Source organism: Marmota monax, unplaced genomic scaffold (assembly GCF_021218885.2).
Source record: "Marmota monax isolate L192 unplaced genomic scaffold, Marmota_monax_Labrador192_F-V1.1 WCK01_AAM20220418_F8-fsc00060, whole genome shotgun sequence".
Classification (NCBI taxonomy): Eukaryota; Metazoa; Chordata; class Mammalia; order Rodentia; family Sciuridae; genus Marmota; species Marmota monax.
The window spans coordinates 1,975,715-1,990,844 of NW_026692826.1; positions in this window are offsets into that span (position 1 = coordinate 1,975,715).

Sequence of the window (15,130 nt, forward strand, 5' to 3'; positions counted from 1 at the left end):
TTTGTTACATAAGCCCAGAATCCAACTTAAAACAGTACACAAATATATCATAGCTATATATTCAGATTCTAACATAAAGTATATGTTTAGTAATCAATATCTATTGATTTTATTTTTAGGATGAGAAGCTACTCAGGCATTTACCTACTTACATAAGTTGGTTTTGCCTGGCATTTTTCTTTGAAATATATATATATATATATATATATATATATATATATATATATATATATATATATATATTATAATAAGGGAAATAATTAAGAACAGAATGAAGAAACTTCTTTAATTTCTCCCTGGCACCTACCAATCATAGGTGCCCATATATACACACACCCCACACACACACACACACAGACCATGGAAAAGAAATAAAGTCTAAAGACATGTACATTGCCTACATGAGAACTTAACAAGAGATTAATGTGATTGTGCCTAAGCCAATACAATTCTTGTAAAAATGGAAAAAAAATAATGAAACACAATGTTTTAAATTATGTTTCAGAGGCCAAGATCAAATGCCCTGTGACTTAGGTGGGCATGGTGTTCTTCAACCCCAGACAACTTCACATGGATCAAGCTCTCTGCAAGGAGACTGTGGTTGTAAAGGTTATTTTTCACTTAGAATGAGTATTTCCAGAGAATGAGTGATGTACTTCATATGGCAGATCCTAAAAAAAATTCTTTGATTAAAAAAAAAAAAAACTCTTCATATAACAAATACACCTGAGTTAGTCAGCTTTTCATCACTAACCAATACCTAAGATAATTAAATTCAAAATATAAAAGGTTTGTTTTTGTTCAGGGTTTGGGAGGTTTCTTTTGTCGCCATGGTTATGTGGCCCTCTTGCTTTGGATCTATAGCAGCACAGCAGGGCATGGCCTGTTCACCTCTTGGCAGCTGAACAGCAAACAGAAGAAGGGCTTAGGGTCCCAAGAGCCCCTGGAGGGCACACTCCACTTGATCTAAGTTGCTCCCACAGGCCCCACCTACCAAGTCTCAGCACCCCCAGCAGGGCTGCAGGCCTGCAGGCACATGCTCAACACACAGGCCTTGGGGACACAGTCAAGATGCAAACGTGGAAACATCTGTATTTCCTCTATTTTTAAAAATTTCAAGTGACTTCTTTAAAAAGTAAACTACAAGGAATCTACAAGATAAAACCCGCCATGGCCCTGATTCCTGGGCCAAGGTGGGATGGCTTAGTTGGCTCCTTCACACTGGTGACCCCCACCCCGACTCAGTCTCAAGCCTGAGACACTTAAATACCAGAGTGCACCACTATCTCAAGCAGAGGCCCCTCCATCCAGCCTCCAATTCTCATTCTTCACCCTGACCCCCTACCTGGTCTCTTCTTCTGCACTGCTCTAAGATTCGCTCTCCACATTGCTGGCTTGCTTTTTTAAAATCTGAATTTCAGTGTACACTTTCTCACTTCCCTCTTAAAAAGCAAAATAAGACAAAGCAACGTTTCAAGACCCAGTTCTCTGGTGTAAAAGATGTGAAGCTCCTACAGGCAACCTCTGCAGCCACCTGTCTCCTCCTCTCTTTCCTCCAGGATCTCTGGCTCCAGGACAGGTGGTGGCCCTCTTGAGCTACGAGATTTTCCAGGTGTCACTGATTCTTGCTTTTGATTGGCAGTTTTCTGAGTCAGGAAGAGCCTCTGGATGTGCCCCACCTACAAAGCCGAGAGAGGACAATAGAGTAGCCAGGTTTGTTTGGGGGACCAAAACCAGTGACATGTTTATTTTTTCAATTTCTCTAAACCGTTTGTACGTGTTCTGACATAAATGATTGTGCGCCCATGTAAGCTTGACTCCTTTGCCAAAAAACTTAAATATTTTCATTGATATTTCATGGTCCTCCTCATTTTCCACTGAATCCATGTTTTTAAGTCAAACATTGAGCTCTGAAACCTGTTCTCCCAGCAGAGCAAGTCCAGCCCACACTTAGCAGCTTCTCTTCCCATTGAGGGAAGTTTGTGGAAATCTCCTCCTCCCTTTATGTAGCTCCATTAGAATCAGCTTTATCATATTATTTCAAATATAAGTAAATAAATAAAAAATCAAAGAAGAGCATGATTTTCTATTCTTTCCAACCCATTCTTCTTCTTCCCTTCAAAATAAGTGTCCCATCAACATTAAACCCAACTGATCTTTATTAAATCCTCATTATTGTTCATTTGAAAGAATTAATGGTACCTAAAATCATGAAGGAAAATGTATGCATTCACTGTTCAATGTAAATAATCTTTTTCACTTGCTATATGTAGTGCTCTTAAAATAAAACATGTATGATACATTTTGGGTTCTGTTCAATCACTATTTTCCTCCTTTCACCTCTTCCATCTCATATGTATTCACTAAATTCAGTGTTTCTTTGAGAATACAGAGTTTGTTTTATGTACAATTTTCACTTTACATTTCTCTATAGATCTGCAATCAGAAATCAGTAGCCACAAAATATACATACACAAACACATGTAGATAGGATATATAAATATGTTTATGCTGAGTGTATTTTTATTTCGACCTATCTGTCCACGTGTGTGTGTGTGTGTGTACTCTGAGGAATGACTCATGAGTTCTGAAGGCTAAGGGAAATCTGCAGCCAGCAAGCTGGGAGAACAGGAGACTGAGGGAGAGGTTCAATTCTGTGTCTGAAAGCCTGAGGCCCAGGAGAAGAAATGGCATAAATTCCAGTGCTCATCTGAGCATGCAGGCAGGAAAAGACCAACGTCCTAGCTGTAGGGCAATCAGGGAAAGAGAGTAGAATTCTTTCTTACTCAGCCTTGTATTTTTTCAGGCATTCAAGGGGTTGAATAAGCCTCATCCACAATGGAGAGGGCAATCTGGTTTTCTTGGTTGACTAACACCAAAGTTAATCTCATCTGGGAACCTCCTCACAGACACACCCAGAATAATGTTCAAGCAAATAACTTGGCACCCCATGGACCCGTCAAGTTGGCACACAAAATGAATCAACCCACAGCTCATTCTGAAAAGCAACAAAAACAATCCATGAAATGGTCTGTTTCCATTGATTCAGTACAGGGAATTAAGTTCAATATCATAAAAGTGGCCAAATGTTGGCCTCATGTTTCCCTTGATGAGCTCATAAGGTGACAAACATTTATTAAATTATTAATTACAATATAACAAATAAAATATCTTTAAACAAGCAGTTAATGTATTTCTCACATACTTCATAAAAATTGAACCAAATAATTGTAGGAATCAGTTATTGTCCACTCAGTTTTTATGACCTCAATGCCTGTGCACTGTGTGACATCACATTGACACATTACTTTGCTTATGTACACCTAAACACAAGGTAATGTAGTCACTTTCATTAAACATTAATATCTTCTGTTATGTTATTTTTAAATTGTTTAAAATAAAATTCATTAATTCAAAATCTCTTTCCTTTTCTTTCAGTGCTTTACTTATATTCACCAAGATCCAGTTCAAACTTTTATGAGACATGGTTATTCTGGCTCAGTATTAGCCATGAAATTGAATTAATTTCCTATTGTTGTAAGAAAAAGGCTATTTAAAAATATGAGTCATTTCACAGGAAGGAAGTTTCTTTACTTGCTTTTACAAGTATTTTATTTACTCACCAACAGACAATTTTATATTCATATTATTACAGTAAAAATCATGAATATGTTTTATGACAGGAAAACACTCAATTTTAATTATAATTTTGGTTTCATCATCTTAATAAACACCTCTTTAATATACACTTAAAAAGACCAACAGAGAGTTTCATCCTAGGAATACTGAAATGAGACATGATTTTTTAAATCCTACAGAAGCAAAAATTTAATGTAACTTTCAGTCTCATTTTTCAGTCTATGGCTATTTAATTACAGATAATTCAACTAGAAGAGAACATTAATGCACTTTGTGTTCAGGAACCCATTAATGTACTGCAGTGATTTTATTCTAAAACAACATAATGAATGTTAGTCTGAATAACTGTCATGGTCTTCTTGGATTGGGTTATGGTTTAGATATGAGGTGCCTCCCTAAAGCTCAATATGAGACAATGCAAGAAATGTTCAGAGGTAAAATGATTAGATTCTGAGAGTTGTAGCCTAATCAGTAGATTAATCCATTGATACAGATGAGCTACATCATAGCTACAGGCAGGTAGTGTGTAACTGAGAAGGTTGATCACTGGGGGTTTGTCTTTGGGGCTTATATTTTGTCCTTGGTGAGCAGAGCTCTCTGTGCTTCCTGCTTTCCATGTCCTGAGCTGCTCTCCTGGGCTCTGCCCTTCCATCATGATGTTCGGCATCACGTCAAGATCTGAGCTATGGACTTGGCCTCTGTGGACTGAGACCTCTGAAATCATGAGCCACAAATAAATCTATCCACCTCTATGTCATTCTTGTCAGATCTTTTGGTCACAGTAATGAAAAAGCTGACTAAAACAGAATCGGGACTGGGTGTAGGGCCATTGTTTGATTAAACTGACCATGTGATTCAAATGCCTTGAGGGCTGGTTTGTGCAGGGAGGGATTTTGAAAAGTTTAGAGATGGAGTATGGAAAAGCTTTGGAACAGTGTAAGCTGAGTTTAATGGGCAATTCTAGTGGGAGCTCAGAAGAACCAAATTCTGATAGGACTATGGACATTAAAGACTGGGTCCATAAAGTTTCAAAGACAGAGGACACTATTATAAATTGAACTAGAGGCCATTCAAGTTACATTCTGGCAAAGAAGTTTTCTCCATTTTACCTATATTCTGTGACTTTTTGTAAGACTGAACCGAAAGGTGATGGGCTACGTAATCTGGCATTAGAATCTCAAGGTAGCACAGCGATCAGTAGATAATATGGATAGACTGGTACCCTTTAGCCTAGCTTACTGTGAAAATCGGGAACAAAAATCAGCGCTAGAAGATTTGAAAATTTTCACTTTGACCTGAAAACTGGGGCTAAGGAAAGTGTGATTGTTAAAAAATTACAACCACTGAAGAAACTCAAGGTCTTTACCCAGAAACAACAGGAAAGATGGCTTGAGGGCATCTCAGAAATTGGCAAGGCCACATCCATCTCTGGCTCAGGATGTAAAACTAAAAATCCCTTTGAGAAAAGACCACTGGGGCACCCTGCTTCTACAGGAGCAACGAGGAAGTTTTTTTCATCATGCTCAACCATCCAGGCACTCAAGAGGATACAGCCCAGGAGTCAGGGCTATTGATAAAAATGGTGGCAGACTATGGTGCAACTATATGATGCTGGTTCTGCAAGAATGGAGTATGCTCCAGTGAAGGGATCATGGAGGCTTCCACCAAGATTTCAGAGGAAGGCCTGAGAGGCCAACGGAGAGGTAGCAGAGTTAGAATCTCTGTAGGAAGCCCCTGAGAAGACAATGCATGAAGTTATGAGGAGAAAACTGTCCTGTATTTATTACAATGCGTAAATGTCAGCTAGAAAATGTAAAATCTACAGAGGAGATGACAGAAGAGAATTCAGCAGAAGAAAAGAAATAAGCTGAAGGATGAAGACATTAAGTTAATAAGAACAAGTGCATGCAAACCGTTTCTGGCCCATGGTAGGTGCAAGGTACAGGTTTGTGAGGCCCAGAGGCAGCACTGTGAAGCCATGCTTAGCTTTCCTTCATCAGGCTGAGTTCCTGGGCACCCTACACTGGCAGGGGCAGAGCACACATTCTCAGAAGTCCAAGCTGGTTTCACTCTGCTGTTCTCATCCTAAAATTCTTAATAATTTTATCTTTGAACTTGTGTTTTGTTAGTGAAGTCTGATGAGACCCGTGTATCTGAGCAGAGATGAAAGCACTGTGTGTATTTATTATTCCTGGCCGCCCCAAGCGATGCCTCTGTGTGTGTGCACGCACACGTGTGCACACCAGGCCAGCAGGCTTAGGAGGCTTCCCTTTTCTTCCTAAGAAAAACTTACTTTGAATGAAGATAAGTGAGACAAAGGCACGCTGAGCAGCAGCAGCCCTAGGAGAGCCTTCCTTCCTTATGCTGCTGTCCTGAACCAGCCAACCACTTACAGAGGACATCCTGGCACAGACGGCAGGAAGGAAAGGGCAGCTCATCCTGCCTTTCTCTGTCAGTACTGCCTTCTTCACTAAATCAAAGGTAGAGCGTGCCCGTGGAATGCGCATGTGTGGAAACATCTTGTAAAATTGTTTGATCTTTGTGCAACATTTCCATTGCTGAAAAGATCCAAATACATGTGCAAGTTCATGCTACATGCACCTATCATGTAATTTTGTTCATTCTGAGCACTTGTTCAGCACTCAATGTGAAACTTGTCACTCAGAATAATAAGTGGTAAAATGCATATTAATCATTTAAATAATTTTCTTTACTTTGAATGGCATATAATAGGAGATTTCAAAAATCATAATACGTAGAAAGCAGATAAAAAAGGGACATCGTGTATATTTTAGAATCTTTAGTTACACTTTTCCCTTGTTTAAACAAAAGCTTCCACATTTTAACTTACTCAGGGCCACATGATTACATTGTCACCTTTGTCTATAGCCTCTTTTCTGGGGGAATTCCAATTTATTTTTTTATTTTATTTTAATTTTTTTGAGGATAAAAAATGAATTCTGATTTTCAAGCTTATTGACAATACACAATATGGACTATAGAAAAAGGGTATTTTCCTGAAGTTATGAACAAAGCAGAATAGTTGGTACCATGTGTTTTTTTCTATTGTTTTTGCCGAATTCCTTTTATTATTTAATTACTGTGACATTGATTTTATTTGCCAAATACAATTAGGAACTGTTGATTTTCTGAGACTAATGATGAGCGTAAATCTATTTTAAAGTATATCATTTCATAAAATTGAATTCTAAATAACAAATTATGTCAGAGTCAAATAATTCAAACATAATGATTCAAGTCAAGCATGATGTTTGGCATTAATATTATTTACAGATGAAACAAATACATCTAAATTCTGTCCTCTTTTAACAATTGATGAGCCAGGAGAGATGGTGCATGCCTGTACTCCCTGCAATTTGGGAGCCTGAGGCAGAAGGATTGCAAATTTGAGGCTGGACTTTGCAATGTAGTGAGACCCTGTCTCAAAATAAAACATTAAAATGGCTGAGGTGTAGCTCAGTAGTAGAGGGCCCCTGGGCTTAATTTCCTATACCACTCACATACACACAAAAACACTTGAATATGTGAATATTTTTTACAGCTACATATATCATTGATTATGTTCACATATTCATACATATATGAATACATGTACTAAAAGATTTATGTTTTAGGTTGAGATCTGTTTTTAATTTTATGATTTTGGAGTATACCTTAACATATCAGTGCAATGACTGCTACCCTCTTTGACACTTCAGAGTTTGAAGATACCCAAGGAAATGATCAATTGCATATTTTGTGAATGAGGACATTAGAGGACAGAATTGTTGAATAAATTAAGACCACAAAGTTGCTAGGAACTGGGGCTAGAAACCAATTATCAGCCCTAGAGATAGAAGTACGACTTCATGCTGCTCTCCCTAGAAAAGCTTCTGGAAGGAATTGAAATTCAATATAGATTTTGAGTGTCTCCACTTTTGGTGTCTTAAAGGTTATGAGATAAGACACTGGCTAAGGAGTGAGGATCAATATTGCTTACAGCCTAGAGGACAGAAAATAAATAATGGGAAACAAGTGAAAATTGACTTCACTAAGAATGCATTTGCTCATATTTTATGCATCTTCAGTTGTGCTTAAAAGAGATCAGTAAAATGATAAAGAGCAAAAATGTTAATAAGAGCATCAAACTAAAAGTACTGTGCTAACTTTGCTATGAGGACATGGCCTGAGAAGGCTCTAATTTCTAGCCACGGAGCTCTCAAGGAGGCAGCTTCTCCAATCAATGGCCCCAGTATGCAATCAAAGCTGTCTACATTAAACTGGCCTGAAAAGCCCACGTGTAAAATCACAGGAAACTGATGCATTCATAAAATGGCGGTTTTAAGAACAAAGCCTAGAATAAACATCTTTGGGATCTCAGAGAATTTTCTAGGTGATTAAATTAGAGTTGATTAAAATGTTTTTGAAATGCCCCATCTTTTACTTTGGTATGCATAGAATTAAACAGCTAGTTTAGGTGATTATTAATTAGGTAACAGCATATATACTTACATAAGTGAAAAAATATATACGATGCAGTGAGGGATAGGCAATGTGCAGACTGTTGTGGGGCCGGTTGCTCAGAAAACACACCGAGTCCCAGTTTTGTCCAAATTGAAGAGTCTTTATTTAGCCAGCTGGAGACCGCTCCCCGCAGGACCCATAGCTGTCTCTGCAAGGAACAGTCCCAAGCCTGAGCATTTTAGGATATTTAAAGGCAAAAAACTACATCTGGGTTGATGTAGCTATAAGCAAGCAGGTACAGAAGCTGAAGTGAGCAGTTAGCAAGACAATGCACTGGGTACATTGGTATTTGCCACAGGACTTTCCAGGTTGGCATAATAGCAAGCAAGCAGAAAGGAAGTGGGTTAAAACGACCCTAGTTGAGTACAGGTTAGAGAATGGTTACTAATGTCTAGACAATTAATCTCTGACAAGGTACATTGCTCAAGAAAAATGCAAAGCAAAGAGAACTATTTGACATTGTATAAGAATTGCTATGCCAGGTAACTATTAATGGGTACAGAGGTGGGGCTTTCCCTGGGAGAAGCATTTTTTACATGATATGGAGTCTCGGGGTAAAATGGAGTCTGTTTGGTCATTGCCCATATAGCCTGGCCCATAACAAAATCTATGCATGTATCCAGGAATAAAATTGTGATAGTGCTATGTATAAAATCTGGAGAATGTTAGGAAGGCAAACAACAAATATATATGAGTTCAAAGGAAAGTCCCTTGAGGAAGTTATTTTTGCGATCTAAAGAAGAATGGGTAGTTTTCCTATTCTAGGAGTCGGCAAGAATATCCAAGGCAGTGAGAGAAGTTTGGAGTGGTAGCATTCTATTTTAAAGAACTGAAAACATGCAAATGCAAATGTTGTGTAGAGAAGAAGCTAATGTTTGGTACAAGGTGAAGCTGAAGGGAGTCAGAGGTGGAGCACACCTATAATCCCAGTGACTTGGGAGGCTGAGGCAGGAGGATGACAAGTTTGAGGCCAGCCTGGGAAATTTAGTGAATCCCTTGGCAACTTAATGAGACCATGTTTCAAAATAATAAAATTAAACAAGGACCTGGGGGATGTAGCTCAGTGGTAGAGATACCCTGGGTTCAATCCTCAGTACCAAAAAAAAAGAAAAAAAAAAAAAAAGAAAGATAGAACTATAGAGAAATGAAGTAAACAAAAGTCCACATCTTTGGAAAGCATATCGAAGATTTAATTTCTACCCTAAGAGTAATGAAAAGTCAGGGAGAAATTTAAGAAGGGAAAAGATATTATCATATTTTCATCCACAAAGTCCCATTTCAGTGCCCAGTTCTAGATACAGAAAATAAATAAATAAATAAATAAATAAATAAAATATTAGAGAAAGGCCAGGGGATTAAGTTGAGAGAAGATAGGCAGCTTGACTTTGGAAAGGGAAAAGTGAAGTGGGAGAAAAGATATGTCTCCAAAGATACTGAAAAGTTGAAATCAAGCTGCAGAAGAAACATTTGTTACTGGGAGAAATTAAAGTGTGGCTGCAAAAATAAGCTCTCAACTGTGGCTTTCAAACACAGATCCAATTACATTTGGAACTGAGGAGCAATGAATAAAGAAGAATTGTGTGGGAAGAACCTGATTTTAATATTTGACATCTGTGTGGGTTTTGAGATACATTTCAAGTATATAACAGGATGTGTTAATTATATAGTTTGATATATAAGTTCTTGGTTCAGAGGAGAGGTTGGGGCTGAAGATGAGAATTTGGAATTTATTGGAATATGTATTTTAACTGAGGTTGTGTATATGAAGAAGATTATTTAGGTGAAATGAGAAGAAAACACATTTGTGACCAGAAACTTCAATATATTAATAATTACTTTGAAAGGATGAACTAAACCTGCAAATGAAGAAACAAAGAATTAAATAAGCGAGAGCATCTATTCAGTTTAGCCATAATGCTCATTATTATTTTTACTGTTATTATTGAAATTATGCATTATTATGTGAAATTCAGGGAAGTAGAGGGGGAAGGGAGGGTAGTTTCACTAAGTATCTGAGACTATTTCAAAGACAAGTGGTCAATACTGTTGAATGCTACTGGGAATACAAATAAGACACAAGGGTGAAAGTAGGCCACACTCCACACGTCTAAACATCCAGGTTCCTAGGGCATGCTAGTGAACTATTGTGTAAAATACGTCTCCTCCACATAATCTAACAAATGCAACTTTCAAAGGAAAATAAAAATCACAAATAGTTCTAAAATTGTGAATTTTACATGATTGCAACCTGGTAAAGGAGCCAGCATAACTGACATTAATTATCATAGCACAGGTTGGCCATTTGTTATGTGCTGGCTTAGGTAAATAATAAAAGTATATCTTTTATAAACTCTTTGCTTTTGCAAAAACATTTGATTTCTTGAATTTTTGCAAACTCTGGATGTACGTTGCCACAAAAGTTTTCACATAATTCATATTCTATGAAATGTAATGCCATATTAGTCAATTTTCTTGAGTCATAATCACTCTTAGTTCTATAGTTAATTTCAATTTTAGAAAAACTTTTCTTTACTAGCCTCTAAGATTTTCTATGAAATTCTTAAAGCAATACATTTATGTAGAGCCATGAATTTACATGAAATTCAAATATTATAGTGGACCACACATAAACTTTCATTATTTGGAAAATATTACAAAATATGTTCATGTCACAATCACATAAAATTTGATTTCCACTGTTTTTCTATTAAAGCAATATTTAAATACATATCGCTTTAATTGCATGAATATTTCTCTGTAAATAAACAAATATCAAAATAATATGAATTATTCAATCTAGAAAAATATTTTTCATCTACTGTCTGCAAATAATGGAAATAACACATTAATTTGTGGGAAGCATCAGAACTATGAATAGGAAAGTGAGGAAAAGTAAAAATTGTTCAGTAGCATTAGAAAATATTTTTTTATAGAATAAGCATGAGGTTAATGCTGAAAGGAAGGATTTGAATTACTTAATTTGCCATTTTTCTCACCTAAATGCTTCTACTGCACAAATCCTCTGCATATCATAGCAGAGAATGTCTGTGGCAATGACAACAATGCAAACATAAGCCTTTGCTGCCTTCAGGTGCAGTCACCTTTCATTTAGGTAGGACACAGACAACTCATATTAACAAGCAGAATGATTATTTAGGGTTCTGCATCAGTGTGTTGGGTTTTGAATAAAAGAGGCATTAATATAGGTTTTTTAAAATGTTGTCATTTGAGTTTATATAATTATGATATGGAGGGTTCTCTATAACAGGAGCCTTAGTGCAGGAGGGGTTCTGCAGCTTGAAGGATGACAGTGTTCAATAGATGTAACATCTCAAGGTTGTTAGGAGCCATTTAGTGTAAAGATAGAGAGGAAAGTCAGAGAAGAAAAAGTCAACAGTGAGTCTTCAAGGAGGACAATTTAAAGCTGGACTATGATGATTTTTACTTCTTTATATAGTCTGTCAAATATGTAGATAAGTTCTTGTCATTCATATATGCCCCATTAAAAGAAGAAACTATTGGGACTGGAACTGTAGCTCAGCGCCAGAGTGCTTGCCTAGCATGTGTGAGGCACTGGGTTCAATTCTCAGTACACATATAAATAAGTAAATAAAATAAAGGTCTATCAACAACTAAAAAAAATTTAAAAATGAAGAAACTACTAAGTTACATAGTTTTGCAATATTCAGTTCTATAAATTAGTAATCTATCAGCTTATACGGTTAGGAATGACTCAGTCAACCTGTCTCTAGATTCATGGAATTAGCCCAGCATGTGACCCATTCACCTAAAATATTTATGGCCAGTGTTGAAGGATACTGACTGATTTGCATCATCTATAGTAAATCATTTTTTAATGTTGATTAAGTGATTCCTGTGTTTAATTCTCATAGTAGAAATGAATTCATTCATTCTCTAAATATTCTCTAAATATTCATTCTCACACATCTCATGCAGGGCACAAAATTAAAAAGAACAAGCCACTGCACGTAATGCCAAACAGTGTTTAAGTTTAGGCAACTAAACAGGATGTAGTAGGTTTTAGACAAAAATTTATGCTAATAAAGGCTGAGAAAATAAAAGCATATATTAAAGATGCTTTATATTAACTATATAGTTAACATATATTAACTACATTTACTTAACTAAATATGAAGGATCTTAGCTCACAGTTGGCCCTGATAGTAGGGCAAAATCTGAATTTTCTGTGAAAATATTATCTATTTATAAACTTAACAAAGATTTTTTCAACATTTGTAAGAAAATTAAAAGCTTTAGAGGTATATTTTTACGCCTTTATTTTCCTAATTTGAATTATATAAATTTATGTTTTGATTAGATTTATCATATATTAAAAGTATTTTTTAAAGTTCAGATGCATTGAGAAAATGTTTTATATTGAAAGAATATTTAATTATTTAAATGAAAAATTGAAAGGGCATCAAAATATTATATTTTCCTAGAAGTAAAGTAACTGATGTTAATTTGAAAAGTGGGAATATAAACACATATAATTAAAACAATCCTTATTCCACAATATTGGTACAGCAAATCCTGGAGAATATGGGGCTATGTAGAACTGTGCCTGGAAACAATAAATATTTGTTCAAACTAAAGAATGAAGGAATGACATTTGCATACACATGTATGATCAAGCATGGTTTGCCATTTAAAGAACAGACATGAAAAACGGCGGTCACGGAGGTGCTTGACCACCCTAAGGGCACACTAAGCCCATTTGTAAGTTTCAGAACATACGGAATAAAAGAAAAACACAGATGTTATAGCACATACTAGACATAAAAATTGCACTTTGGGTCTTCTGGAGAAAGAAAGGGAACCCAAACCACAAACAGAAAGGGAACCCAAGAATCACCAGGCCTCTTCCTGTGTTCTTTGTTTGACCTGCACAGCACTCTGGAGCAAGTGACATTACCTTACTTTTACAAAATGGAAACTGAATGTTGGAAAATGATTTCTAGTTTCACAGAACAAATTTCAAAGAGGGTCCCATCTACAGTAAAGCCCTTTGCTGTCTCAAAGGCAGGTAATTGCCCCTCTCAGTAAAAGCAAACATGAAGGATACAGTTACAGAGGGGACATTTGATATTTTTTCTCAGATTCCTAAAAATCTGTTTCAACCTATTTGAGGGTAACCTTATGTAGTAGTTTGCTTTTTCTCTTTTTTAGACTCATATGAATTTTTAAATATGTTTGGAACAGGACTCTATTATACATCAACATTGGTATTCCCAATAATGATCAATCAAAAGAAAAAAAAATATATATATATATATATATATTAAATCCTTATAGTTCATGTAAAGAGATTCCATAACTTCTCTAGGCTACTTCAGAGCTTAAATTCTATGTATCACTCTCATAAAATCTTCCTACTTTTAGCTTTTAAATTAATCTTTCTTTCTTCTAATACTATGTAACAATAATTAATATGTATTATTATAATAATCTTCATGTATTAAGTACATATTAAGTGCTTTGCATGTATTATCTTATTTACTCTTCATATAAATTTTTATTACATTATTATTCCCATTTCAATAATTAGAGAATAAAAGTTTAGAGTTATCCTAGGAAGCATTTTACATACTTGATTCCAGAAACATATAACAATTATCTGAACTATTCCATGAAAGAAAATGATTATTTAAAAAAAATAATTTTAAAAAAATTACTTTTTTAAAAAAGTAATTTAAAAAAATTATTTAAAAAATTAAGTAGGAAGTATAATGCATATTTACCTGTTTCCTCATTATTTATATATAGTATATCATGACAAAAATTGCTTAAATAAGGAATATAGTTAAATATCCAATGCCTTAATATAAATTATTTTATTATAAGGCTCAGATGAATGATTCTATGCAAGCTGGTTTTCCAAATATCAACTATTTCTAAAATGGTGTTTCTAAATACCAATGGTAGTCTTTAAAAAACAGTAAACTTTTCTAATATCTTCATAGATTGATCATTTTAATGAAAAGCTATACTTTAAAAATCAATTCAACAAGCCTTTGAACTACGTGTTCATTTGTTTGTGTGTTTTGGCACTGATTGGCTTTATCTGGGAAATATTGTCATACCCTGAAAGTCCCCAGGATAATTCACTTTCATATCTCTTTTGACTCTTCCTCAATACATAACAATTAATGATGCAAGCTTTTTCTTTATTGTCAACAGTTAAGTTTCAGTTGGTGCTGTCATTAGCATTTATATTTCCAGGATCCCTCTTTTAAAATGAGCTGGTTCTTTAATACCACTATGTGAGAAGTGTTATACTGAGCTTATAGACCAGCATATACAATAAATTAAACTGGGTTTTAATGAGGATCTGCATGTATAAGAATCTCCACCTGAATTAAAGTTATATGTAAACAAACTTGTCTCCTCACATGCTATTTCTTTTATTTTCCTTTTTCTGGTCTGTGTTTTGAAGCATTAGGAACATGAATCATACCCATGGTGTGTCATGATGTCATAGATAAGTAACAGAGGTCCAGAAAGGTTAAGTAACTAACCCAAGGCTACTGAATTACTGGTGGTCCGCAGAGAGGCACAATCCATTATGTAAGTACTGTTAAGTGTCCTGGGAGGTATGGGGTCCTCAGAAAACCATTGTTCTGCTCAGTGACTAAGCAAGTGGCCCTCTGTATGCTTTCAACTAACCTAGAGGGGCCAGAGCTACCCAGAGCTTCCAGAGAGCTTCAAGTTAATTGGCATTTCCAAAGGAGAAACACTCATTGAATGGTCACACGATTTTCATTAAGGCACACTTTTTTCACACTAATTATGTATAAGCCAATTCAAGGAAGTCTGAGTCTATTTCTATTTCTATTATGCTTTTATTTCAAACACCATGAGGTCATTTCCTCTGATCTTCAACTGCAGTATTCATTACCACTAGAATCTTTATTATCAGGATTCTTTGTCCTTAACCTTCACAATC